The 25,052-nt window shown below is 41.3% G+C and overlaps 1 pseudogene; it reads left to right on the forward strand.

The window, feature by feature from the left end:
* Window positions 1-8,734: 8,734 nt before the first annotated feature.
* Window positions 8,735-23,608, forward strand: LOC125352557 (annotated as a pseudogene).
* Window positions 23,609-25,052: the final 1,444 nt, after the last annotated feature.

Below are 25,052 nucleotides of genomic sequence, written 5' to 3' on the forward strand. Positions count from 1 at the left end.
ATTTCTCTATGAAATTCCAAGAATATAGGTGAGGTAATGACAGCAACCATCACTCGGTGGTATCATTTCCATTACTTTGAGGTTATTCTGTTTGGGGTTTAATCAGCTTTGGGGGGTTTGATCAGGTTTTTTAATCCCACTGGATTTGGAGGGATTCATCTTAAGTAGTTTTCAGCCAACATGTCTTTGAGTAGCTTTTCCAGTGTCCCTCCCATTCTTTTCTTACTCCCAAAGCTCTCATGGCTCAAATGTTAGATCTATTGTTACAGAACTGTAGGACTCTGAGGCTCTGCTCCTTATTTTTCTTTCTTGCTCAGACCAGGTCATCCCATTTTCTCTGCCCTTCATTATATTGTTGAGTCCTTTCTGTCTTCCCTTTCTCCTCCTTCCCACCTTCTTTCCTCTCTCCCTTCTTTTCTTCTTTCCTATTTCTATTTTCCTATTTATCTCTCTGTCTCTACCACTATCACCTCTAGCTCTAGGCTCTATCAAGTACATTCATTACACTTTCAGACTGAGACCCATTAATCCCAATCTTGAAATGCTCCAAAGTCTGAAATGCTTCAGTCACCATTCTCACAGGCAGGAAGCCCCAAGCCTGGCCTCCTACATGTATTGCCTACCGTTCAAATGCAGCTACCCTACAAATATTGCACGTTTACCTTCAGTCTAGGAGCACATGACACATACAAAGCAAAAATGAATGTGTTATACTTAAACTTGGATTTCTTCTTCCAGTGTAATCCCAAATATGGAACACTTCCAGTTCTAAACAAATTTCATATAAGCTATAACCAAACCATATTGAATCTTTTCAGTTCTAAAATGTCCATTTGGTTTTGCTTTACACCTTATGTGCATTAGCTGAGACTTTTGATACTTTTCATATGTTATAAAAATGTTCATTGCTCCTGGAAGCATTTTGCTGATTTATGACTTACACTTTTAATTTTATGAGTTGGCATTTTATGACTACTTTAACATCTTTCATTAGAGAATTCTGACATCTCTGTCACCTGTGGGTTGGAATCCACTGACAGCCTTTTAAAAATTTGGTTTGATATCTTAGTTTCTCTACGAAGAGTGAAATTTTCAATTGAAATCTGGAAAGCACAAGTTTATCGTGTAAGAATCTGAATCTTATTTAACCATGCTTGGATATTGCTGACATGGGTGGGGTCAAACCCTTGTTTTTCACTGGTGTTTATTGTCTAAACTTCTCCATCTTGCTAAGTTTGTACATTTCTTGTCCTTTGGCTAGAGAGAACAAGGGAGTTAGTGGTATTTGGGGCTTATTTGTTCCTCAGCTCCAAGTCAGGATAATCTGTAGCAAAAACACAATCTAGGAAGCTTGAGGACCTTTCTTCCTGGTCTGTCTTTGGACTGAGATCTTTGAGTCTCAGCTTTCTGAGTAACTAGGGTTACAATTGTGCACTACCAGCTCCTGGCTAGACATGTGGTTCTGAAGATTTAAAAGTCTGATATCAGGCAGGCCTTCTTGCTGGTGGAGACTCTGCATATGGCAAAGTGGAACAGGCCTTCTCACGGCAAGACACGCTAGCTTGGGTCTGCTCTTTTTATAGAGTGATAGCTCTACTGGCCCAGAGCTACACCTTTTTCTTCTAGAGCCACAGCTCCACTGGACTAGGATGCCACACTTATGTTGCATTTAATCTCAATTCTCTTCCAAAGGGCCCACCTCCAAGTAATCATAGATTAAGTTTCCACTCTCTTCAGATCTTCCCATTTAACATGAAACTTAATGAGTGTTTAAAGGAGACATTTGAACCATAGCAGGCTCATCTCCCACACTAGGAAGCCAACTATGTTAGGAATGCCATTGAACTAATAAGGAATTTTCTTTACATTCTTTTCTTCTCAGTCCTGAAGTATGAAAACTCACATATGGTCTTGGACATATCTTCTAGGGAGAGGTAGGCCCAGCAGATATTAGGTATGAAGCTATCAGAGCACGTTGGGAGTGAGCAGGTCATGTGCCTACCTGCTGGTAGGCAAGAGGGACAAAAGCACATTTTGTCATAGGGGCCAGGCCTTGGCATCTGGGAGTTCAAAGACTCTGGGAGTCATTGATGGAAGACACCAGTGAGTAACCTTGAAGTGGGATGGTTGGCAGCTGGGAGCTGAACATGCACAGAAGGCCCAGCCCTAGAGGACAGGTGTCTCTGTGCTCAGTCTTCCATCAGGCAGTGGATAGGACCCTCTTCTGATCACCTTTCTCTGCTCTTCTCTCCAGCATAGCCCAGGTGAGGTCCCTCCTCTTTCAGCACCGGGCCTCCAAGTGAACATGCAAGGGGTTCCATCACAGAGTTCTTCTTTCAGCAGTCCTGGTGATCTACATGTGAACATGTCTGCCAGGAAGGCCAAGGTGGTCTGTGGCTTCACTTGGCTTGATCTCCTTTCAGTCCTCCCTTCTTCTCTGCCTGTAAGTTAGTAGTTAACTAAATACACACATAAGTTCAAATAGAGCACACACATATCTATACTTGTGTACAGATCTATGTTCACGCAACATCCCCTTTTAACTGTGAGCTCAGTAATTACTGGAAACTGAGGCTTGCTCAGAAAACCAGAACTGCAGTTATTCAGCCACAGCTAGACACTCAGCAACAAGATGGCCTCCTGGCATACACTCTGCTATCTTTACAACTGATCTCTAGTGTCTGTGACCGTCTGTGCAGGTGGCACAGGTCAGGTCTGAAGGGGTAGAGAGAGGTTCCTCTCAGGGCACTCCTGAATAAGGAGACTTGTGAGGGGGAAAAAAACAAAAAACAAACCAGCTGCCAGCCCCAGACATCCCCTGGGGGTTCTGACTTGCTTGGTCTGTGCAGAGCCTGAAGATCTCTTCTGATTTTGTTTGTTGTTTGTCCTTCTTTAATCCCATGACAGAGTTTTTTCATCTACAACTTTGGGAACCACTATCCCAGGGCTAGGGATGATGGCCCCATGCTGGTTGATGGATGAGAACTTGTTGTGCTTGGGGACAAGGGAGCAAACTGATGGCCATCCTAGAATGGCAGCTGAAGCTATCTGAGAAGCTGGATTTGTCACTGGTACTGAATCCTTCAGGACTGACCTGGGTTGATAAAGATCATACTTACCCTTCTTCCCTCCTCCTCCAGCCTCCCTCTCTCCTCCCTCCCTCCCCTTCTCTTTCCCTCCTCCTCCTTCCTCTTCTTCCCCTCTCCCTCCTCCCTCCCACTCTGAGTATAAAGTAGTAGGAGAGATGAAGGACCTAGCCCCTGAACTCCCAGCTCTGCCTCTCCATGCCACCCCTCCTGAAGCTGTGGGGAAGATGGTTGTCTCTGTCCCAATTGTGCCAGGAAATGACGGGCTCACATGACCAACAGTGATGGCCAGTCATAGGCCAGGGGAATGTGTATGGGGCTGAACTGTGTGCCCCAAATAGGTGTTTACCTACTAACCCTATTAACTCATGCCTACCACATTGCTGGAAATTGAGTCCTTGGGGATGGCCCTGGCTGGGGTCAGAGGAGCTGGTGGTTGGTATCAGTAGGTCCTGGATCTCATGGCTGGTATCTTAAACATAGAATGAGGGTGTGGCTATGTGAAAAGAATTTATGCGACTTTCATAAACTCCAGATGAGCTGGAAAAGATGGGGAACCTTTAGAACCTTCAGAGACTCAGACTTGCTGATTAAGTTTTAAACATGTGTGTGTATGTGTGGGTGCGCGCACACGCGTGCGCGCATGCCCACGCACGTGCTGTACTAGGGCTTGAACCCTGGTCCTGGATGCTGGATCTCACCTTTATCACTCAAGGCTAGAGCTCTACCACTAAAGGCGTAGCTCTACTTCCACCTTTTTGATGATTAATTGGAGTTAGGAGTCTCACAGACTTTCCTGCCTGAGCTGGCCTCAAGCTGCTATTCCTAGACTAGACCTCAACCTCCTGAGTAGTTTAGGATTATAGGCACAAACTATCAGCATGTGGCCCTGGCTCAGCTATTTTTTTCTTTTTTTTTTTTTTTTTTTTGCTCAGGGCTTGACACTCTAGCCCATCAGTCATACTTCCAGCCCAGCTTCCTTGCTGACTAATTTATAGAGAGTCTCAAAGGTTTTTCTTCCTGGGCTAGCTTTGAACTGATATTGTCAGATCTCAGCTTCCTTCCTGAGTAGCTAGAATTGTAGGTGTGAGCCACTGGCACCCAGCTAGTTCCAAATTTTTACCTCCAGAAGGTGGGGTGGAGACGTTTCTGTTCCTCTATGCCTTCCAATGTGTGGGATTTCTTACTGTCAGTCAGAGAAAATAAACACATTGTCCTTCTAAAACAAAGAGGTAATAACCAGCCACTAAACAAGGTCATTCTACAGCTGACTCAGAAACTGTGGAACTGACATTGGCCATCTGACAGCAGGTGTCTGGGATCTAAGCTCCCATTTAGATACATTAAAGCCAGCAGCATGTGACCCACAAGTAGGGCAGAAAAGCCTTTGTGTTGAGGAAAGCATGGAGCCCTGAGTGGCATCTGCGACTTGGAGTAAATGGGCTGGAGGGGCATTTCAGTGCCTCATGTCAGATAGGCTAGAGAACCTGGGGTCTGTAGAAATAGGTGACCAGAAGGACAAGGCTCCAGAAAAGCCCTGGGACAAAAGGATGTAAAACCAGGAGTAAAGCAGAGGAGGGGGCCAAGGTTAGCACTGGAGGTCAAGATCCTTGAAAATATGGTTATAGGATGGTGTGTTTGAAGTCAGTGTCCAAAAAAGTGAATAATTCTGAAAAACAGTGTAGCTGTGCATGAAGAGGGCATGGAGAAACTCAAAAAATGGTGTTGATCAATAAGAGGTTAGAGGACCAAGAAAGAGAAAGCAATTGAGAGGATTATACTGGAAAAAATAGAATATGGGTGAAGGGGAAGAAAAGCATCATGGAATTTATGAGACAACCTTTTGTCCGATGGAATCTTTACAATAAATGAATCGTGAGGCTAGCTCTCTCTCTCTGTCTCTCTCTCTCTCTCTCTTTCTCTGTATGTATGTAATATATCCACATTTGAAATAAATGTGGCGAAAAACCCTTGGGATAATGAATACTTGTTAAAAATCAAAGCTAAATGACAGGAAAGTACAGGCTCAGATGTGAGGAGACCATAAGAAGGGAAAAGGCTGAAAAACAGGGTGAATTAGGAAGAATATGGCAAGTACAATCTATTTATATGAAAATAGATCCATGAAATCTATTAAAATTAGTTTTGTTTTGGTTTGTTATTGCTGGTACTGAGGCTTGAACTCAGGGTCTCATGCTCTTGCTTAGCCTTTACATTCAAAACTGGCTCTCTATCACATGAGCCACACCTGTACTTCTAGCTTTTGCTGATTAATTGGAGATAAGAATTTCATGGATTTTTCTGCCTGGGCTGGGCTTCAAACCTAGATCCTGAGATCTCAGCTTCTTATGGGAGTAGGGGAGAAGAGAGTAACAGAAGTGGAATATTTACATGTGGGGAAATGTCACAATGCAAACTTTTTTTTTCCTTTTATAACTAATGTAAGCTAATAAAAATGCAAAACAAAAAAAATCAGTATATATCCAGTGCTACCATTATCCACTCTGAGCACACACTCTGGTCAGTGTCAGAATGGTCTGTCATTTGTCTTGACATGTCAACTTGTGCAAGGTTTGGTGCATGGCTTCAGACAAGGCATCATGGTGCTGCTTGGTTGAGCGAGAGCTGTACACCAGTTCCACCAACTTCCCACTGATATCCATTGGCCCACATCCAATGTGGGCATGGAAGGCCAGTCCTGTCCATCAACAATCCTATCACCCCCATTTTCACAAGACCCCACTCACTTCTGCCCTTCCCACCTCTGCCCTAGAACACAGTACTCTAAATTCATGGAAACGTTTCATCCAGACCTTTTCAGTGAGGATAATAAATAAATAAATAAAAGCTTAACCCCTCTTCTTCAGAGAGATTATCTGTTCTGCTCTATATTCTGTGTGTTCTAAAAATGGTCACTTCTATTTATAAATACGGGAGTAAGATGAATCTCTGGTAATTCGGGAGGATCTTTGAAGGCCATTTAAATAGTAGGTTAAGATTTTGAGGCCAGATTAAAAAAAGAAACAGAAAGAAAGAAAAAAAATTATATCTCCTGAAAACATGATCCCCTTGGCTCTGTGCCATGGTAATAAGAGTGTCCTGTGGCCACCAATGCCACACAGCTATGTAACTGCAAATAATTTCAGGGCCCCCAGGGAGATGGGATGCTGTATTATATCTGTCTCTAGCTAGAAGACCTGCCCCTTGTATGTTTCTGTGTAGGAACACAAGAAGGCCAATCTAGACAGAAGTGGCCAAGGATGGCTACAGGAAAAGGGTGCTAGGAAAGATAGTGTTGTCAGAAACCTCCGCTAAGAAGGTAAGGAAAGCTGGCAGAAACTGGTCAGGAGAGCTCTCCTAGACAAGCCACAGAACAGACTAGAGAGAGGGGAGAAAACAAGCTAGAATAAGTTATTCTGATTTCATAATCCAGAAATGCACCACTAGAAGCAATGGCTGAGCCTCTCTCTGGTTCCCAGGACCCAGGTTCCAGGAGGAGTGAGGTCCTGACCAGGGAGCTGAATGCTCAATGTATTACTCAGTCACCACATGGCCAGGCCAGTGGGTAAAGCTGATGTCATCTTCCATTTCAAGATTTGTACAAGAGCCAGATTCTCCTCTTTCCTGACATGGCTTTATATTGGCTGTGTCTAGCTCCTATTTCTTTGATTTTTTTTGGGGGGGGGGGTAGTATGCAGAGGGGGAGGTGATGAACTCAGAGCCTGACTTTCCTGCCTAGTTTGGCTTTGAACCGTGATCCTCAAATCTCAGTCTTCTAAATACCTAGGACTACAGATATGAGCCACCAACACCCAAACAAACTCTTGCTCCCTGATGATTTCTCCATACCTCCTCTTAACTCCTACTCTCTTGTGACCTATGGGCCCTGACATTAGCTGCTATGTGCAGATTGGATCCCACCAAGGCAGGGCTTAGAAATGTTCAAGAATGGCCAAAAATATTAGTACTGGCTCATACTAGTACATCACAGAGTTTAATGGGCAAGATGGGATAAATGCAGATTTTATTCCTATGTACATCAGAAGACTTGGGAGAGAAAGCAATGCTGAATTCTGTCTACTCATCCTCCAAGAAGCATCCTGTAAGAGCCTCAACACATTCAATTATCTTATCCAAGAAAGGGCAGAAGTGTGATCTTGCTTAATGGGATCCTTGGGGGAAAACAGAACTTTCAACATGATTTCTCCAGCATGGAATCTGTGTTACCAAATTACCTCAGAGTTCAAATATGGCTGCCATAGATCCTACCATGGGTCCACATTCAAACATTAGAAAGGAAGAGGCTTAGGCAAGGTCGATGGATAACAAATGTCATTGTAGGGCCCATAAGGCAAGATTTGGTCTCCAAGGGTGACGCCACTGTGAAGTGGTGGGACTTTTAGGAGGATCCCAGTGGGGAGGCACTTAAATCATTACAAGTAGACTATCCAAGGGAAGGTGGGACCCTTCCCTCTCTTTTTCTTCCTTGATTTCCTGGCCATCAAGGAGTTCAGTCTACCATAGGCTCTTACTTATGGCTATCCATTTCTCAATCGAAGGACTAAGAGAAATATATGCCCTCACACTGGAAATTGTAAAACCATAGCTAGAATAAAAATCTTTCCTCCTTATAAATTAATTTTCTCAGGTATTTTGTTATAGTGATAGAAAGCTGGGACTAGCACACTTGCCAATCCATTAAGCTGTAATGAAGGCTACATGTAGGGGACCATCACCGCCCCCCACCCCATTCCTTTGTGAGAGGCTGTGTGCTCTGAGGGGAGTTCCATAGCCATATAGACCCAGAAAATGAGTATTGAGGAAAGCCAAGCCTGTGTATGTATGTGTATGTGTGAGTGAGTGAGTACCCAGAAAAATGGCAGTCCTTTCTATTATTACTGTTATTACTATATTATTGTTATATGAACAAATATAACACAACACCACTGTGAACAATGACAGCACTTACTTCCTGCATTCCTTCTTCATCTGCAGGAGATACTCTCCAAGACCCCCAGCGGATGCCTAAACCTTACCAAGCCCTCCATAGATCTTGACAATCTCAGCACAGGCTTTTCTTTCCTTATTGAGATCTTTTGCCATGTCATGTAGATGCAGCATTTTATGGTTTCTTCCTGGCATCTGCAATGCATCCATCTTACTCTTGTGCTTCAGGACCATTGAAATAAAATAAGGGTCCCTTGCACACAAGCCCTGGAAGACTGTGACGGTCACTCCGATAACTGACTGCTAAGTGATATTGGAGGGTATCTATACCATGTGGATACATTGAGAAAGTGGGTGGTTTTTGCCCCAGGGCAGGATGGAGCAGGACAGAGTGGGATTTCATCATATCACTAAGAATGGTTCTCAATCAAGAACTTGATACATTGTTTAATTCTTAAATTCTCCACTTATTGTTTCAAATCATGGCTGGTGCCAGGTAATTAAAGCTGTGAATACTGAAATTACAGGACAGGGACTGACCGTTGGTACTGTATAGCAGGTCATGTGGTGAATGCTCCACCTACACATTCTGATTCATTTTAATGTTAAAATCATCCTGTGTGGAAAATGAGGTGGAAGATGAAGGAACTTGCTCAGCTCACACCGATGAGCTAAGGCTGATTCAAGCAGCTGCATCCAGCATGGCGTCCCTGGCCACTGGTAAAGGTCTCAAGGTCACCTTCCAAAGATGTCCTAGTCTGAAGCATCTGCCAAGTTCTGTGACGTAAATATGTTAAAGCTGCTTACTTACATGGCATCGGGGGGTCAGGATGATTGTGCATAGTACTCCTACATGATATTTTATTTTTTTACTTTATTTGTATTGCCTTAGACTAGATATAGAGAGATGCAATTGCATTGTTATATCTCTACACATGCTAATGCTGTATTCTAACCAATTTAACCCCTCTATCACAGTCCCTGCACTCTTCCCTCTAAGAAATAGTGTCCCCAGCAGATTCATTTTATTATTACTATCATCATCATCATCATCATCATCATCATCATCCTTAAGTAGTTCTACAAAGGAGTTGTCACATAATAATTTAATATATTTTACAATGTATCTTGATCAGTGTCACCCCTTTCAACATTCTTATCCATCCCTCCCTTATCCATACCTTTCCTCACTTTCTTTATTTTATTCTCATAGTTGAAAATAGTCCATTTTTTTTTACCATATTCCACCTTCTTTATCCTCTTCTGGACAAAATCCTTATCCTCTAGTTAGTCCCCACTCACCCACAATCTCTCTCTTCTCTCCCATCCAACTATGGATCATCACCTTTTGATGAGTTTCTCTGTGCTGCTCTCATATATACTTGAAATGTGTTACAGTTATTCTTCCTTTTTCTTTTTTGCATTCTCCCCTCTCCTCCTGAATAATCTCTGAGCTTGATTTATGTTCTATATAATTATCTATATGGACCTTTATACTCATGTATAGGTCAATGAGTATGAATGTCTTTTAGATCAGGCTTCTACATATAAGTGATATAAGTGAAAACATACCACATTTTGTTTTAGGAGTTTGGCTTGTCTTTCTCAGTAGGATATGCTCAAGTTGCATCTATACATGATATGCCCCTCTTTTGTGCCAGTACTAGGGCTTGAGCTTAGGGCGTTGTTTTTTTACTTGGCTACTTTGCTCAAGGCAGTCATCCTACCACTTGAACTTCAGCTCCACTTCTGGCTTTTTGCCACTAAATGGAGATAAGAGTCTCATAGACTTTTCTACACTGGCTAGCTTTGAACCATGAGTAGATGGGATTACAGACATGACTCAGTGTCAAGCCATACATGAATTTTTTTACTGTCTCAGATAGATACATAGACAGATAGATAGGTGGTAGGTAGGTAGGTAGGTGTCTAATGTGGAAAAATTATTATGAAACCCTAACTTTTGAGTATTTTATACTTTTGTTTTTTAATGTGGCTTATTTAATTGTAAGTTTCCTACATTTAATCCTGAATAATTGCCAGGTTTAACAACTAGCTTGTAAAATCCCTGGCAACTTCCCAACTGGCTCTTGTGACCTCGTGCAAACTGACTCCCACCTCCAGGCCCCAGTCAGCCCTGCACAAACAACTTAAAGCTGAACATTCCGTGGCTGTGTTCCTTAGAGATGCTGACCCTGGCCTTTGTTAGCTGACTGGGACTTGGCCTCCCTCCAAGCAGACAGGAGGACACATAACAATGCATGCAGTGCAGTTATCGCACCCATGATCCTGGGATGGGCATGCATGAAATGCAACCTGTCTACACTAATTCTGACAGCAGAACTGGGTTTGTGGAAGACCTTGCCTCCCCTCTACCATAGGACCTAAAGTGACTCCCAAAGGTAGAAATACCTGCTTAGGAAGGATGAGGCCCCATTGGGGGCATCTGAGCTTGCCAATTTCTCTCATCATTATTTGTATTTTTTTTTAATGCCAGTTTTGGGGCTAGAAGCCAGAGTCTGAGCACTGTCTCTTGCTTCTTTTGCTCAAGGCTAGCACTCTACCACATGAGGCATGGTGCCACTTCCAGCCTTTTCTGTTTATGTGGTACTGAGGAATGGAGCCCAGGGCTTCATGCATGCTAAGCAAGCACGCTACCAAGCCACATTCCCAGTCCCATTATTTGTATGCTTAAGAAACTTGCAAATGGTACAATAACATTCTTTCTAATGGATGAGGAAAATTCCATTATGAATATACACCACATTTTTTGATCTATTAGTCCATTGAGAAGTATCTACACTGATTCTACACCCAGGCTCTGGTGAACAGTGCTGCAATGAACACGTTTTTACTCGTGGCTTTACTGGAACCTGGTTTATGGTCTTTTGAGTAAATGCACAGGAGTTGAATTACTGGGTCATATGTTTAATTTTCTACCTTCAATTTTTTTTTAGGAACCTCCATACTGCTTTCCAGAGTGGTTGAACAAGTGTGTACCATTTGTTAAGAGATGGAAAGACAGAAAAAAATATGTTAAATAAAGTAAGTCAGGCCCAGAGAAACAAAGGCTGCCTGTTTCCCTCATATGTGGAAACTAGAATTAGCTTACAAACCAATAAACACATTAGGTGGTATGCAAGTGTATAAATGCATTAATTGAAATATGGTAGATTCAAGGGAGATCTTAAATAGTGTAATTCCTTAGAAAGGCATGATCACAGTTCAACAAAATGAACACCAGCAAACAGCTACTTGAAAAAGAGGAGGTAGGATCATGAGTAGAGGGACAGACAAATGAAGAGGAGAAGCTGGATGGGGAGGGGAGCATGCAATCAAGAACTCAATGTATATCTTACAAAGAGAAGTAAGGGAAGGGAAGGTTGAGCGTGATGGGTGAGAATGTTGTAATGGGTGACATTGATCAATACCCATTGCATATATTCATGTACTGCTTTGTAAAATGGCAGCTCCTTTGTGCAACTACTTAAACATAATTTTAAAAAATGTTTAAAGAAAGACACCTGCATGTAGAATAGATGTCACGTACAGTAGAGCTAGCAATAAGTACTCAAATATTGGGAAGGGGCTCAAAGAAAGATTAGTGGCAGAAAAAACACTGTGTACTGTCTAAATGAATCAACCAGATGTTTTATGTAGAAACACATACCACAAGAAAAAAATGAAAGGGAAAAGAAAATAGAAAGGAAGGAAGGAGAAAGAGAAAGAAGAAAGAACAAAAGAGAAAGAAAGAGAGGAAGGAAAGAAGGAAGGAAGGAAGGAAGGATGAAAGGAAGGAAGGAAGGAAGGAAGGAAGGAAGGAAGGAAGGAAGGAAGGAAGGAAGGAAGGAAGGAAGTCAGGGGGCCAGGAAGAACAAGCAGCATTACTCCTACTTAAGCAGAGAATCCAGAGAGCAGAGAGCAATACATGGTAACTAACGATTATCTACAGTTTATGAATGTGACAGGCTAAAGTAGGAGAATCTCTTGAGTCAATGAGTTCAATATAATACAAGCTAAGTAGCAAGACCCCACCTCTGACAAACAAAAGAAAGTAAATATAAAAAGATAATCCAAAAAAGAAGAAGAGATTTTTAATCATCCAATCAGAATTCAAGGAGAAGGCATTCAGAAACTAAGAAAAGATACTATTTAGAAGGAAGAAAAATGCACAAAATAGGATACTTTCATGGAATTAAAAACATTTTACTTGCAAAAATGATTTCAAAAGAAGTAGTTTTTTAACTGAGGAAAATTCCCAGGACAAGTATGAGAAATATACGGGGCTAGGGATATGGCCTAGTGGCAAGAGTGCCTGCCTCATATACACGAGGCCCTGGGTTCGATTCCCCAGCACCACATATACAGAAAATGACCAGAAGTGGCGCTGGGGCTCAGCCCGGGACAGTGCTCAGGCCCTGAGTCCAAGCCCCAGGACTGGCCAAAAAAATAAAAATAAAATAAATAAAAGAGAGAAAAATACAAGAGACGTAGAAGACTAATTTAGCAACATTACATATTTTTGTATTAGAGTCAATAAAAGAAAGAGAGAAAATAGTTAATTAATTAAAAAATAGAAAAGGTAATGCATTTATTTGCATATGCTGCATGTAGACACATCCTAAGGAAATCATAGAAAACTAAGAATAGATGCAAGTTATTAAAAGTTTATAACAGCAAAATAAGCAGTTACACCCACAGAGGAAAATCTAATAGAAGAGGTTTGTTTGTTTTATCAGCAACACTGGGATAATCTTCTTATTTAAGCCCTTAATCAAATATGAGCATTTTTTCAAAGTATCCTTTTTTTTCCCCAGTTTTGTTTTGTTTTAGCCAACCAGGACAGTAAATGGTAGACTGGAGGCAAAATGCCAGACTGGAGATGTAGCTCAAGTGGTAGAGCTCTAGTCAAGCAAGCAAGCTGAACATATACAAAGACCTGAAGTTGAGTCCTGGAGCTAGCCAAGGGAAAGAAGGAAGGAAGGAGGGAAGGAAGGTGGGAGGGAGGGAGGGGAAAGAAAGGAAGGAAGAAAAGAAGGAAGGGGGTGATAGAAGAAGGAAAGGAAGCAAGAAAAAGAATAGAGGAGGAAGAAAGAAATGGAGAAAGTACAGAAAGAAGGAAGGTGGAAGAAAAAAGAGAAAAAGAGCAGAGAAATGGAGAGAGAGAAGTCAAAGCTGGTGATGGTGCCTCACACCTATAATCCTAGCTACTCAGTAGGCTGCAATGTGAGGATTGCAGTTTGGAGCTAGCCCAAACAGGAAAGCCTGTGAGACTCTATCTGCAATTAACCACCAGGAAACTGGAAGTGGTGCTGTGGCTCAAAGTGATTACTAGCGTTAAGTGAGCTTAAAGACAGTGCCTAGGCCTGGAGTTCAACCCAAGAGAGAAAGAGAGAGAGACAGAGACAGAGACAGAGACAGAGGGACAGAAAGACAGAGACAGAGAGAGACAGAGAGACAGAGGCAGAGACACAGAGAGAGACACACACAGCGAGACAGAGACACAGAGAGAGATTGTAGCCCAAGCAAAACAATGCCAGGAGCTGGTATATCAGGCCTATAGAAAAGATAGGAGGAAAAAAAATGTGTATTTTCCCATAATTATAAATTAGGTGATTTTTCTAATATGATCATACTTATGTAAATATTCTAAACTCAGAAAAGAAACCAAACATAATGCACACAAATATAGAATATGTGTGAAATTATGCGTGGAAAATGCCCTGACATCCTGACAAAGACTTGCATTGGGGAAGTGACATTAGAGGACAGAGGAACCCTGAGGGTTTTGGCAAGGAGAGATGTTTCTGCTACGTTTTATTTCCGTTACAGAAAAGAGTCTGCTAGGATGGTCTGTGGCACAGCTTTGGCTGTGACTCAGATTTTCTGAACAGCTTCTTGGAAGTATATCAGGCAAGAGTATGCTGCTTGTTTAAAGGGTACAAGTGAAAAGTTGTGATTTATGTACACACCTATAAAAACATATCCACAATCCAGATTTAAAAAGGTGTTCATCACCCTCAAGCTTCCTCATACTCTTTCATGCCTCTCTTGTCCTCCTTCAACTTTCTTCCCTACCCCAGGCAACTCTAACATGCTTTTCATTAGCCCGAGTTCCCAGGGATTGAACTTGAATGGAATCACTAGGAATGTATATCTATTATTCCTGTTTGGAGAATAAGCAACCTATTTACAAGAGAGGGGCTATTTGTTTGCCCTTTTCTAACCAAACTAGTTTGGTTCTTGCATTTCCTTTTTCCATCTGGTGCCTTTTATCTCCTAGAAATGGTGCAGCTCCTTGTCTAGTAAGACACATACGTTGGGCTGGTCTGACTTAAAACAAAATAGCCAGCCTGGAGGACTTTGAACATTTTGATAGTTTCAACTTTCAAAGTGGTCATGATTATTAAAGATAAACTCTGAACAGAACCAAAGTTAGAAGCTCAAGAGAAGCATGTGGCTAGAGTCAGCAACTTGGAATGTTTCAACATCAAGAGCAAAGCTGGGAGAAGGAACATAAGGCAGAAAAACTCTCTGGGTCAAAACTGGTGATTAGCTCATCTGTGGGAAATTTGCTTTCTCATGGTTATCTTGGCTCTCCCTCCCTCTATCTCAGGAGTCATAAATGGTAGATGGGTTAGTAGACAACCATCACAGGGAGAAATGTTACCTTCCGTCCATTCCTGATGCTCATGAGAAATGTCACTTGTTCAATGGCACCAACAGCACTTAAGTGTGCTCTCCACCGATGCCATCAGGAATGCAGACTCATAGAGCCCAAGTGGCTTCTGTCACATCCAGGACTTCAACTGGGATGTTCTGATACACCTGGGGAAGCTTTCAGGGGCTGGGAGCTAGAATCATCTGGAAGCTTTCTCACTCACTTATCTACCACCAGAACTAAGCCATTTGAAGGCAGGCCCCACAGAACTTTGTGCCCACACATGCAAGCTCTCCACTGCCTGGGGAGAAGTGTCTGCTGAGCAAGCACCTGGAAAAAACCAGACCGGAGTGTCCTCTTTCTGATCAAGTTCCTGAGGTCAACCCAACTTCAAAGGGAGGCAAGTTCTCTCCAGTTCTAGTGGCAAATAAGATGGTCACACTGAAGAAGAGTATGGTGTTCGATGTGCCTTCATTTATTACCGTTGTCGTAACAAAATACAAAGATGTATGGATAAGCACCAGAAATTCATTTCTCATGGTTGCAGAGACAACAAATCCAAGGTCAATATTTTGGTGAGGTGAGAGAAGCAGAGACAGAAAAGGACAAGGAGAGAGAGAAAGGGAAAGAAAAATAAGAAGAGGTAGAGAGGAAGAGAGGAATAAAGATCCCCTTTTCAAAATATAAGGACACCAGTTTTATCAGGTCAGAGCCTACTGTTCTAGCTTCATTTTATCTTAACTATTTCCTCAAAGGATCCAGCTCCAAATACAGCCACACATAGGGAAAGTTATTCAATATTTGAATGGGAAACTTACAACAGTTCCATTCCTATAACAGGATACTGTTGAGTCTGTCTTTGAAAAATCCAATCTGTCTCAATGAGTGAAGTGAGAAGAAGGGAGAAAAGGCTAAAGTCTCATAGAATATCTAGCACTGACTGTCTCTGAGATCATTTGAAGATTCATTTTTTTATGCCTCTGACCAAAGGAGAGCTCTCCTCTATTGAGTAAGGTCACCCTCTTCCACCCAGCCAGAGCTTGGGGAGGGACACACCTATGGAGTGGGAAAGGAGACAAGGATACCTACTTAGCCAGGCAGATTTGCTGAATTAACCCTGGTCATCAGTGATGTAACAGATGTCATAGCAATGTCACCCTCACATCTTGGACTGTCATTAAATGACAAAAAGGAAAAGAAAACATGCATCTACTCAAGGAAAGTTTTTGGAGAAAAACAACAGCATGTGAAAAGAAAGGAAAAGTAAAGGGGAGAAAGAAAAGCAATGGAAGTCTCTAGATTTGAGGTACCATCACTAGCCAATCACCAGTGGGTCTTGTCTATAATCCTAGCTACTCATGAGGCTAAAATCTGAGGATCATGGTCAAAACTAGCCCAAGCAGAAAAGTCCATAATACTTTTACCTTCAATTATCCAACATAAAGCAAGAAATGGAGGTGTAGCTCAAGTGGTAGAGGGCCAGCCTTAGTGAAAAAATCAAGCAAAAACACAAGACCCGATTTTACAGCCACATCAACAGAGCACACAAAAAATAAAATTTGAAAGCAAAAATGAAAAAAAGAAGCAACATCACTAGTATGAAGCATTCTGCAATCATTTGACTGAATTTTCTAATCTCAAAAATAAAAGGTATTTAAGTAATCAATCACCAAAGTTTGCTTGTAGAGTTTCCATTTCCAACATATTTTACTTCTGCCCACTTAGATATTTTTTCTTCAAATTCTCTGCTTCCTCCTGTTTTTTCTTTTGCAAAGACTTTTTTCTTTATTCTGGAAATCCTAGGTAACACAATCCCAGGGGAAAATGCTGGCTTCCTTTGTGATATTTAAAACAGTTTGAGTCTCTGTGCTATATCCTTTATTTTAGATAGAGATACCCTTTGTCTCTGATCTCCTAGAGATAGAGATTGGATTGGAAAATAGATCATATTTTTGTGTGTATGTACCTGTGCTGAGGCTTGAATTCAATGCCTGGGTGTTGTCTATTTGCTTGATTGTTCAAGGCTGGTGCTGTACCACTTGAATCATGCTTCCACTTCTGGCTTTTTGGTGGTTGATTAGAGATAAGAGTCTTGGACTTTCCTCGTAAGGCTGGCTTCAAACTGAGATCCTTAGATCTCAGCCTCTTGTGTAGCTAAGCTTACAGGTGTGAGCCATTGGCACCTGGCAAGAGCATATTTTCATTATGCCTATATTTTTGGTTAAAAGTTAAAGGAAACTCTAATTTCTACCAGCCCAGCTCAAATCACCTCTCATCCATCAATGGAAAAATTCATGTTAACTTTTTGATTTAGACCCCGAGTTACTTTCCTATGAGCTACCCATCTTCCATCATGCCAAGAACTAAAGAGAAAGCTCTATAGTCCAGAAAGTAATCTATGAAAGACTGGGGCCTGTGCTGACCCATGGAGCTGGCTTACCAGAGCTGATGGCTGGTCACTGCCCTCTGAAGGTGCCCCGACAGCATCTGCATCAGGTGTTGTGCTGAAACCCACTAGTCAAGGGTGTGGTCAAGAGAAGAAATCTCTTTGAACTCTTTCTTTCCTCTGATCCTTATGTTCTCTTGCTCTTTCTAATACCTTGCTTGAAACTCAAAAGAGGAGAAGCCACACCTCCTTTAGGTAAATGAGTAGGACTGGGTTGGGGAAAATTCAGAGGAGCATTCTTGTGTCCTCTCCCCTCTGTGCATCCACATACCTGTACTTTCCAGGCTTATCACTCAGTGAGCATTGTGGGTGCTTTCCACTGCTTTGTGATCCTTTAGAGTCATAGGACAATCTCACCCTTATAATTGCTTTGGTCAGTACCATGTAATAATCGAACTCCAAATATATATTTACATATTTTTTGAAATTTGATCTTTGGAGGGCTGAGGATTGAACTCAGGGCCTTATGCTTGCCAAGCAAGTGCTGTTCCACTGAGCTAAATCTCCAAACGTACAGGGTTTGTTATTGTTGATGTTGTGTTTTGTTATATTGTTGTTGTTTTTAATGTCTTTGTTGACTCTGGACTTGTTTCAGGACCAGAAAGTTTCAGAAGCTCTTGGAAAAGTGTGGATGTGCCTTTTCCCTTCCTGTCTCCTCTCCTAGCCAGCCCCATGTTAGTGGGAGAACAACTTGCCTGGAAAGTTGCCATCTGTGCAGTTCATAAGGTCAGCATCAGCCACAGTCTTCTGACCACAGGCTTTTCCAGATCCGTGTGGGAAAACAAGACTCCAGAAAACAACCATCCAGCTTCAGAAAAGACACACTGGTCTTTTCCCCAGGGGGCCTCCAGAGTCCCTCTCCCCCTGAAGAGTGGCTGTGAATACCTTGCTCAACCTCAAGGAGGATGGGTGGTAACTCAGAATCCACTTTCTGGAGTGTTTCTCTATTCTCTGCCAGCTCTTGTCATTCATTCTTTAAGACTCTCCTGGCGGTGGATGGGCTAGGGGCTGTGTCTTGTGGTTTTGTAAACTCTTGCTAGCCCTACTCCTACTTCCTGCTGGAGAATTTAGCTTGTATTTCAGTGTTGTAAACTAATATAACACCACTAAACACGAATATCTGTTTGGCCTTGAAATGTGGCCCAATTGAGATGTGCTATGCCATTTTTGATGAAAACTAAGTTATTATATGTGTACATATACATATATATGTATATATAACACTCAAATTTATTATTACTATTTATTGATATTAGTCACTTGTAGAAATGATAGTATTTTAGTCATACTGGATTAAATAAAATACAGAGTTCCTAATTTGAGATAGTAATAACACATGTGATAGAAGTATTGCCTCACATGTTGATTTTGATCTTGTACAGGCAGATCTGATCCTCTCATGATTCTGGACAATGGCAGCAAGCCATAGCTCCCATCAGCCACTCTAGACACAGGGGAAGCATTAGACATGGTCCAGAAGAACTCTGGGTTGCTAAGCTAGAGCCTCTGTGGGTCACAGGTATAAAACATATTTTCTTCCCCCTCTTCCTTTGTGTGCTGGTACTGAGACTTGAACTTAGAGCTTGGGTGCTGAGCACTGTCCCTTACCATTTTTGCTCAAGGCTGATGGTGCTCTCCTACTTGAGTACAGCATCTTTTCTGGATCTTTGCTGGTTAATGAGAGATAAGTCTCTCATAGACATTTTTGCTCAGGCAGACTTTGAACAGTGATCCTCAGATCCCAGCCTCCTGTGTAGCCAGTGACACTCAGCTCATGCTTTTAGTGTATAATCTTTTCAGTTTGCAATGCATGTATTTGGACATAACCCCATTGGAATCAGGACTCTGCATACTAGTGAGTTTCATGTGTTTCTCACTAGCTGTTCTAGGTGGCCACCAGGAAATCCAAAACCACCTATGTGGCTAGCTCATCCTTTTCCTTGTAGTGTAGTTCTGGACCAGGTGCAGTCAGAGCTCCATCTGCACAGGAGCTTTGTATCACAGAAAGACCATGAGAACCAGAGGGAGTGCAGCCCATCTGCTAAGGAGACTCATCAGCAGTTTCCAACTTCTTCCTCAATGGGAGGCAGGATGGCCAAGGACCAAGTGAAATGTCTATAAATGCTCACCAATGTCAGGAGCTGCAGACTAGGCAGAGCCTGAGAAATGCCTGGGATGCTATCAGGGAGAATGGATTGGAAAAGGCCCCTTGGGGCATTCACAAGCCATCAACCCCTGGTTCCCTGAGTGTGGCTTATGGTGATCTGGGAGATCCAGTCTGCCTCTCCACCTTCCTGACAGACAAAAAACCTCTGCTTTCCTACATTAACATCTATGTCGTGTACAAAATACATTCCTGCCAACCCAGCACCTCCAGATATCCCAACTCATTATATCATCAAATCTAAGTCTAAAAATCTCATCTAAACATTGTAAGGGTCCTAAATCTTATCTTCCAATCCTATTAGTCATGTATAGATGAGAATCTGGGTCTGATCCATCCTGGGACATATTTTTTCTCCATTTATGGACTGGTGGACTAGAAAAAAAGTTATTTATTCTCAAAATACAATGGTGGATTAGGCACAAAATAGCAAGTATAAATATTCCTATGCAAAATGGAGAGAAAGGAAAAAATAGGAAGACCCTCACTTGTCTCAAGGAACATCAAAATCTAAGAGAGAATTTCTACTAGGTTTCAAGCCCTGAACGTAATTCTGTGTTACCAGATTTTCTGTACCTATAGCTGACTTATTCCCCAGGCTCAGGGCTCTACCCTAGGGTCACTCTTCCTAAAGAGTAAGAATGTTTGCTTCTGAAGGCCTTCATTAGCTCATTTCTCAGCCCCCAAGACTGAGAGGTCTTCTCACTTTATTCTCTCCATTCCCTTCCGACCAAGTCGTTAGTGCTTCTGCTGATAGAACACTTTCAAAAGCCTTGTGGATCTCCCATGTATATGTCAGGAAACTATGCCATTAGACAAGTAAGTTTTCCATAGATATTTCCTTATTGCCCCATTTCCCTATTGTTCCATAATCTATATCTACCACTGTCTCTGCTAAAATGGCCTAACAGATCCACGAGTCAAACCTCTTTTCTTTTCTTCCTTCCTCTTCCTCCCTTCCTCCCTCCTTTCCTTCCTTCCTTCTTTCTTTCCTTCCTTCCTTTCTTTCTTTCTTCCTTCCTTCCTTCCTTCATTTCTCTTTCCCTCCTTCCATCCCTCCTTCCTTCATTTCATTTCTTCTTCCTTCCTTCCTTCCTTCCTTCCATACATGTGTATGTGTGCCAGTACTGTGACTTGAACTTAGTGGGTGCTATCCCTTAGCATTTTTGCTCACGACTAGTGCTCTACCACTTGAGCCACAGCTCTGTTTCTGCTTTTTGGTGATTAATTGGAGATGATAGTCTCATAGAATTTCTTTTTCAGGTTGGCTTTAGACCTCAGTCCTCAGATCTCATCCTCCTGAGTAGCTAGAATTACAGATGTGAGTCATCAGTGCTCTCTCAAACCTCCTTTGTTTAGTAAAAGCTTGTCAATCTACATATTTGGGTATACATGGCTAGCACTCATTCACAACACTGAATCTCCCAAGGCTAGCAACTGGATAGAATATAAATTTACTGGTTAATTGGAAGTAAGAGTCTCAAAGACTTTCCTGCTTGGGCTTCCTTCAAACCATGATCCTCAGATCTCAGCCTCCAGAGTAAAAGCTAACAAGACAGGTAAGAACCACCAGTGCAAGGTGTTTTCTGAGTGTCAATTCAAAACAGAGTGACTTTACATCTTGCTATTATGTAAAGAACCACCATCTGTGAATCGTGGTGCACCACAAGTACTAGTCTTTACCAATGCTTAATCTTATTAGATTTTGGAATTACTTCCCACTGTGTGAACGTGAAATGGGATCTCACTTTGGTGCTCTTTTGCATGCCCCAGATTTCTTAAATGATAGTTAAAATGGTTCCTATCTACCATTAACTTTAGTACTTACTTATTACTCAACTTCCCCTCCTCCCTCCTCCCTCCTCCCCAGCCTCTGGCCACCATCATTCCACTCTTTATATCCATGGCACCGGCTCTCTTAGATTCCACATGAGAAAGATCATGAGCTATCTATCTTTCTGTGCCTGGCTTATTTCACTTAATATAATGCCTTGTGTTGTTGCCCATGACAGGATATCACTTGTTAATGGCTGGACAGCATTCCATTGTGTGTATAGATCATATTTTCCTTTATTGTTTCGTCAAGCACATTAATGACATTGAATAGCATTCTGGTATTTGTTAACTCTCCCAGCTTCCTGTAATCATCAGAGTTACCTAGGAAATCCAAATCTCTGCTCATTATTTATACTGGAGTTTAAACTTTTTAAATAGCTAATTTGCAATTACTTTGAATAATAATCAAGAGAGTGTGTAAGAGAGATCATTGTTTAGTTTCCTGAGTTTGAAATTGTTTAAATGTGTATTTGTAAATTGCTTTGCTAAATAGCAGACTCCTAAGTACAACTACCTAAAGATTATAATAAAATAAAACAAAAATTATATGTTTATATAATCTTAAGATCAAACATAATAAAATTACATCTTCAAAATTGTACCTCCTAGGCAGAAAACTAGTGGCTCAAACCTGTAATCCTAGCTACTCAGGAGGCTGAGATCTGAGAATTATTCATTGAAGCCAGCCTAGGCACAAAAGTCTATGAGACGCTTATTTCCATTTAGTCAGCGAAAGGCTGAAAGTGGAGTTGTGGCTCAAGAACCAGAGTGACAAAAAAAGCCAAGTGAGAACATGAGGTTTAAGCCCCTGTACCAGTACACACACACACACACACACACACACACACACACACACACACACACACACACACTTCTACCCACCACCTCCCACACTATCCAGCTAAATATTCCTCCAAAATAAGAACAAAGTGGCGTGCAGTCCCAGCTCCCAAGTCTGGGCCATGACCCTGGCCAGTCAGTATACTTTTTACTTCCTCAATAAATCGATCTTTTCACTTGAGACTGTCTCTGAGTGGTGGACTCTTGGAGGGATGGGGGATCCCCCCACCCTTGGACCCCATTACATTGTGGTCCCCTCCCTTGGGGGGACCCCATTACAGTATTTTTTTCTCTTTTTTTGAGTCATCTTAGAATTTAAGATTCCAACCCCACTCTCCCTCACACCAGAGTTGTTGTTTACTTATTTATTTATATATTGCTGTGTACTCTGTAGAGGAAGAGACTTTGTCCTCCATTCTTGTTCACTATGAACACTGGTGCCTAGAACTGGGTTTGGCACAGTTGAGTGTTCAATAATACTAATAATTGAACAAACATAATTGATCACCTGCGAATTCATGTATTTGCCAAGTGTTTATTGAGTGCATCCTGTGTTTCAGTCTGTATTAGCAAACCATTGATGAAAAGAAGGGTATATCCGGCTACAGTTATACACAAGAAGAGCTAGAAAGGGTGTTGGCACTGAAGAGTGAAGTGGGATGAAATGAAAGGCCAAACCTTGAATGACATGTATGATAGCTGTGCAGCAGGCCTCAAAAGCAATCGGTCCAATTTAGAACAGGAAGTTAGAGGACTCCGGGAAGAATGTCTTCAAGAAGAAAGTAAATACCATTATATAAATTGTATGATTAAGGACCTAGAAGTTCAACTTCGTCGTGCTACTTATGAGATGAAGGCCTATGTCTCCTCCGATCAACAAGAAAAGAGGAAGGCAATTAGGAAACAGTATACTAAAAATATTACTGAACAAGAAAACCTTGGAAAGAAACTTTGAGAAAAGCAAAAAGCTGTATGAGAAAGTCATGGTCCAAATATGAAACAAGCGAAAATGTGGCATGATTTTGAACAATTGATGGAATGTAAAAAGCAATGCTTTCTGAAACAACAAAGCCAAGCTTCTGTGGGTCAGGTAATTCAGGAGGGAGGAGAGGACCGGCTGATATTGTGAATTCTTGGGACATTGTTTTGGGTTGTACTTGACATTATTAGTTATAAGCACATTCCATAATGTATTTCTTTTCTTGAAAGTCATTTCAACAACCTTTAGTTTTCAGATTAACTTTTCTTGGAAAGTTAAGGTAGATTTAGATTTAAAAGGGTTTTTGTTGTTGTTTAATATGAAAAAGAAGCTTTTATTGTTTTGCTTAGTTTACATATCAGTGGTTGTCTCCTGGGTTTTTATGGGGGAGGAAACTGAGTTTACTACCTACAGATGTAAACCTATGTCCATTAAGAAGCATGTGTGTTGTTTTTTTTTTAAATGGTAGTAGCTCAATAGCTTAATGTTTTTCTTAATCTTTTTTTTTAACTTTAGAGGATGCTTTTAGGAACTAGTATCTCTTGTTTTGAAGAAACATTTACCTGAAGGTCAACAATGCCTTCAATTTTACTTCAGTTACTTTTTCTTTTGTAAAATGCAAGAAAATATATTTTAATACTACATTTGTCCTATTCATAAAAAGGCAATAAAATTTGATGCAAAATATAAAAAAAGAACAAAAGAGCAAAGTCAGTAATTACTGTCAGTTTCCCAGAGACCTTTCCAGATATTTGAATGCACATAATAAGTTTTAAATTTCTGTTATTTCCCCTCTGTTCTGGATATCACATTTTCCCATTGTGTCATTTTTCACTTAGTTACATGCTGAAGTCCTACTCAGGAGTTTCACACACATTTTATAATTCCTTATTGTTCTTTTTTTTTTTTTTTTTGGCCAGTCCTGGGGCTTGAACTCAGGGCCTGAGCACTATCCCTGGCTTCTTTTTGCTCAAGGCTAGCATTCTGCCACTTGAGCCACAGCGCCACTTCTGGCCGTTTTCTGTATATGTGGTGCTGGGGAATTGAACCCAGGGCCTCATGTATACGAGGCAAGCACTCTTGCCACTAGGCCATATCCCCAGTCCCTATAATTCCTTATTGTGTAGTGCCCATGTTTTATAGGTTCTCTAAATCAGTGGACCAGTCCCCTTGGGTGAATAATCAGATCCTTTGCAGTTTCTGTCAGTATAAAAAACTTCCAGAAGGTCAGTTGCAGTGGTGTATACCTGAAATGCCAGCAACTCAGGAGTCTGAGGCAAGAAGATCTCAAGTTCAAGGACAGCCTGGACTATATAGACTTTGTCTCAAAAACAAAACAAAGGGCTGGAGTATGGCTTAGCATACCTTGCATGCATGAAGTCCTGGGTTTGATTCCTCAGCACTACATATACAGAAAAGGACGGAAGTGGCTCTGTGGCTCAAATGGTAGAGTACTAGCCTTGAGCAAAAAGAAGCCAGGGACAGTCCTCAGGCCCTGAGTTCAAGCCCTAGGACTGGCAAAAACAAAAACAAAAACAAAAAACCACCAAAAACCAAAAGAAAAATAATAAAATCTGCTTCAGTAAATAATTGTATATAAAGAAGTGAGAACTAAAATCCCAGATATAAAAACACAGTGAATTTTTTTTAATACTGAAACTTACTAAGTAACTTGACTAGACTCAGTAACAGTGACAGAAACAGAGAGAATGGTGATAATAAATATGATTCTTCATATAGTCTAGAGAAATCTTGTTTAGCTGGACAGCAGTAGAAGGCAGGCTATTTATTATATAATTTTAAGAGCTTTGGGCATTTTTGTAAACCTGATGGTACAATTTCAATTTGCATTATTTTTTATAAGACTGAAGTAGCTCATGAATAATCTTAAGTTCTTAACCTCATAAAGTAGAAATGTAAAGTATTCCTTTTATGAGGTCATAATATTTGAATCTTGTTTAAAAAGTTTTCTCATTCCTAGAATAATAAAGAAAACCTCAGCCACTCTCTAATTTTGCCTTGCCTTTTTTTCCCTACTAGTATTAGGGTTTAAACTTAGGGCCTTGAACTTGCTTAGCTGCTGCCCTACCACT

The sequence above is a fragment of the Perognathus longimembris genome, chromosome 1, assembly GCF_023159225.1.
Source record: "Perognathus longimembris pacificus isolate PPM17 chromosome 1, ASM2315922v1, whole genome shotgun sequence".
In the NCBI taxonomy this organism is placed as follows: domain Eukaryota; kingdom Metazoa; phylum Chordata; class Mammalia; order Rodentia; family Heteromyidae; genus Perognathus; species Perognathus longimembris.